The sequence below is a fragment of the Carlito syrichta genome, unplaced genomic scaffold (genome assembly GCF_000164805.1).
Source record: "Carlito syrichta isolate Samal-C Ts95f unplaced genomic scaffold, Tarsius_syrichta-2.0.1 Scaffold183029, whole genome shotgun sequence".
NCBI classification, from domain to species: domain Eukaryota; kingdom Metazoa; phylum Chordata; class Mammalia; order Primates; family Tarsiidae; genus Carlito; species Carlito syrichta.
The window spans coordinates 134,343-139,242 of NW_007127125.1; positions in this window are offsets into that span (position 1 = coordinate 134,343).

The following is a 4,900-nucleotide window of genomic DNA, read 5'->3' on the forward strand; positions in this document are numbered from 1 at the left end:
CCCAAGTCAACAGTTCTCGAAAACACCACAAAACTTTCACAACTGGTTTCCATGTTTTGAAAAGAATTGGGAGCAATACGATCTTGGCTTTTGTTTTGTTGCTAAGGTTGGGTTGCAGATGTGAACTTATCAGGCAAGGATGTGTACACGGGGCGAAAGGAAGGCTGGCGGCGAGGCTTTCGTCCCGGGGAAGCCAGTGGCATCCTGAATGGCAACGCGGAGATGGAAAATCTGGGGTCCGAGAGAAGCCGGCGAGGCACACCGTCCTGCTCCCGCGAACCGAGGGTTGGTGCGGCCCCAGCCCAAGACCGCGTCCGCGCGAGGTCGCCTCTTTCTGATTCTGGAGGGGAAGCGGGTAGGAACAGGTGGAAGGGAGACCGAGGGACGAAAGGACAAGCCTCGAGGGGGAGCTGGCAAAAGGAGTGGCGGGGGGGTGGAGAAGAGGGAGGCTCCTTACGCTGATTAGGTAAAACGAATTACAAACAAAAGTTTGTTTGACAACTCCGACGCCCGGCCTCGGAGCCGCATAATATATACAAACTTTTGTAGACATGGATTAGAATAAAACAAAGTGTTGACAGTTTCCAGCCGTGGATATTCACTTACGCCGGTCGCTTTCTCCCCTTCCCGCCCCCGCCAAGTGTTGACAATAAACATTTAATGAAGGCAGAGACCTGGCTGTCTCCAGACAGTGTCAGAATACTTTAAGCAGACCATTAGCACGGTTTCTTCTACTTCAAACATCGCGCGGTACACTCTAACATTATTTAAAAAAAAAAAAATACTACGTGTGAGACAAGTAATACGTTTGTCCAAATATCTTATGTGGTCTGCTGTAATACTGAAGCCCCCTGTTCTTATTAACAGAAACCAACTCATTGTAGATTACTCGCGCTTAAAAAATGTTAAATACAGTTAATGCAATATTAATCGCCCTTTGGTGATATAAAATGCAATATTTTCAGGCAGCTATTGAGCTTTTCTAGAGGAAGAGCTGTTGAAAAGAGTCACAGCTGAATAGTGGAGAGAAAAAGCCCGGTATTTATTGCTTTTGTTTGGCTTTTGGCTACAGAGACAGGAACCTTCTAATGGGGTAAGGACATTTATTTTATCTGCAATCTATTGCCGCGAGAGCAGGGGCGGCAGATGGGGCTGGTGCCGTATTCACAGTGTAATTTAGAGCAAATCCTAATAACTAATAATGATTTATGTTAATTTTGATCACTTATGCGACTTCACCAAAGCGTTGTGATGAAAGAAAGAGAAAGAAAAAGAAGCCGAATGTGACAAGCTGCTCTGAGGCTGACACTGGGGCTCAACTGTCCTGTACTTTGGGCAATCTGAAAATGTGTTGAGTGAGTTAGCAATGGAAATGCAGGCATTTTAAAAAGCAGGTAGGATCCATTGGACTCTGGGCAGTGGTATTTCCCGGGGGCGTGCGTTTCTTCTGAAAATTTACCTACATGTGACGACTGTGTGTAATGCCTTTCTCTGAGCGGCAGATGCTTCCATCCCAGTTTTAAATAAAATAGCTATGTTTCAATTGTTTCATTTACTTATGTTAAGATAAGGGATCGTGTGTGTGTGTGTGTGTGTGTGTGTGTGTGTGTGTGTGCGAGCGTGTGTGTGTGTGTGTGTGTGTGTGTGTGTGTGTGTGTGTGTGTAAGGGAGGGAGGGAGAATGAAGGGTATTGGAGGCGGGAATGAAGGCTGTCTCTCCTCCGCAAAGTGTAACCTGAACCGCAGGTTTGAAATCCGTTTTAGCCCCTCCGAGCAGCCTCGCGAGTCACCGCCACGCCTTGTGCAAAAGTTTTTTTCCCCGGCTGCTTAAGCAAATTGCCGCTTCCTAGTCCTCCTCACCTTCCACAGATGTGTGTTTGTGTAGAATAAACTTTTGTAAAGCTTTTGGGTCTCTGCCTCCCATCTTTCCCCTCCCCCAAGGGATTCTGGGGCTTTTAAACTTAAAAGCGCCTCCTCTCGCCTCACTCCCCTGGTAATGTGGCACCGGTTCAGAACCCCAGGGGCTGCCAATGGGACGCAGTTCCGCACGGGAACAGGGGGATTTTAGGTTGCCACGCCGTGCACTGTGGAGGGTAGGAGCGGTTTTGAAAGGAAGAGTGCGTCTTGCTCGTGGCAATTTACTTTTCCAGTTACCTTTTGCGCTTTTTAACGCCTCGGGGCTATAGTTTGAAAGTAAAACGGCATCAAAGCACCTCCTTATTAGCTCTGTATTTGAGAAATTCGAAGATGAAACTACCTAAAAGGTTTAATAGGGCGGGGAGCAGCATTTATTTGCCAAGCAAACAGCTAAAGAAGAGTTCAAAAAGGGTGCAGGGGTTTATCAGCAGGAGGCTGAAGGAGAAGAACGTGGCAAAGCAAATTTCAAGCTTCAGTTACGAGGTTAAAGTGAATTATATAAGCTTTGAGTGGGACATATGCTTTGATTTTGTATATCATCTGCCTTTCCCAAATTTATATATAAATATGTGCATATATTTATATAAAACACACACACACACACACACACACACACACCCCGAAAGGCTTTCCTAACCTTTCGGAGTTATTGTCAAGATTTTTTGTTTGTTTGTAAACTTTCAGATTTTGTAGAATAAGATTAGTTACCTCTCCCGGGATTTAATCTGCAGGTGTATTTAAAATATGATCACATTCTTTAAAGTTACAGTTTGATTATTTTCTTTCTGTTTTTCTTGTTTTAAGGCTACAAATACAATAATGCACTTAATTTCTTCTAATAGGAAAAAAATCAAGTTACATATTTAAGAGCAGTTTCTTTCTCCAATATTATGCTGTGTTTTTGCTTTTGAATAACCTCTATCTGTAACTGTACTGTTACTGTACTGTTAGTATTCTGGGTATAAAGAAGACTTTAAGCAAAATAAATCTTTAAACAAAATAAATCCAGGCAGCTGATGTTGCCTGTTTACTGATAATACTCAAGAGCTGATGCGTGTTTGTGAACTTGAAGCTGGGTCTCTACGTGCATATCCATATACAAACAGATGTAAGCACATTTTTTACTGTTGTTGTTGAATGTAACTGAGTCTCATTACTAAACTTTATTCCGGTTCTGTCCCAGTGTTTCCACACCAGAAGCAACTCCCTTAAAATGGAAGAGTGGTACATGATTGAAACTCTCTATCAAACAGCTCTGGGGTGCAGCCTTTCTGAAAATGCTGGCTCTCGATGAGGTCTGACTGTCTGACTGCACATAAGCCCCTAATATGTTAATGGCCGTAGGGGATGCCTAAGGTACCATCTCAAGCTGCTTCGCACACCATATGTCAGGCCGTTAGCCACATGGATCTATTAATCAAAAAGAGCTGGAGAGGGAGGAGAGGGTCTTCCAAGGGGAGAGAGCGAGAGATGGGGGAGGGGAGCAGGGAAGAAAAAGCATTTAACCCCCCCCATGTTCTCATTTCTTTTATTTAAAAAAATGAATAAAATATCAGAAGACTCAGCCAATAAGATTTCCTTTCTGTCAAGTTAAAGACTGTTCATAAATGTCTACCAAATAATTAGCATAGAACCTGATCCTACTGAAATAGAAAGAAATTTTACCTGGAAGTTCTCGTTAAGGTTTTCTTTATTACAAAACTTTTATAGGCAAGACTCTCTTGGCACAAAAAGTTGTTTTTGTTGTGTATGTTATTCTGTAGATGCACATTATTAAAATAGTGGAGGGGGGAGAATATAAAATTGTGTGTTTAGGGAATCTAAGGGGGGCATAGAGGAAGGCGTCTGGGGGATTTGTAATGAATATATAATTTATTAATATATATCTGCATGGACAGTAGAGTTTTCACCTCCTTCAATTCTTCTGAGAGTAAATGTAACATGTTTACATTTTTGTCCCTTCCTTTAAACTGGCTTTATTATAAATGAAACTACAGAATATACAGGATGGCAAATGATGTTCCATTCTTTCAGGAGAGGAAATGAATACGCATTTAACACTCTCATCTTTCTCATTTCTTTGTTGTTAGAAGTAGCTCTCACCTTTGAATGTTTTAAATAATTTTCAGTTAAATAGCTAGTTTAGAAAGTTTGCACAACCTTGGAAATAATTATGTATTTGAAATGGAGATGGTATAAATGGGTAAGTATCCTACGTCAAAAGAAAAATATTTTAATTACTTCTCAAAATGATGACCATATTTGTCATGTGCCTTAAATTCATCATTTTTAGGAAAATCAAATGGAAGTACAGATTTTAAAATGTTAGAAAACTATATTGAGAAACAGATATATATGAAATAAAATATAGGTGCTTGAATTTAATAGTTACATTATTTTCACATGCAGTGCTACATAGGAAGAGAGAACATATAAAATCAAAAGTCAATTCAGGCATATTTACTTATTGTTTTAATTAGCAGTCAGTGATGATAGACCCCATGAATACTTAATTTCTGGATTATCAATTTTAAGTTTTAAAATCTTAATTAGTGATAGCATTTAGGAAAGAATACCCCTCAATGGTTTTCTAAATATTGCCATAGTTAGTAGGTTTACAGTGCAGTAGTTAATTTATAAGATAATGGAATTACTGACTAGCTTATTGAGCTTAGTTTTTAAATATATATATGCAAATGATTGACTACTGATATATATTTAAGAGTACAGATTATTCACCCACCCCACAAGTCTGCTGTCATTAACATAGATTCTTAGTGCTCTAGTATATTGGACTTGTTAAGGAGAGAGGCAGCAGAATGTTTTTATTTATGATTTAAAAATACATTACAGGAGATAATTGTGAAATTGGGCTTGGTGATAAGAAACCAAAATTTTATAGTGGCATCTATTACAATATTTATAGTATAAAGGCAGAGTACTTTATATTAGATTGGTGGTATTAAAAATTCTTTATTTTCCCA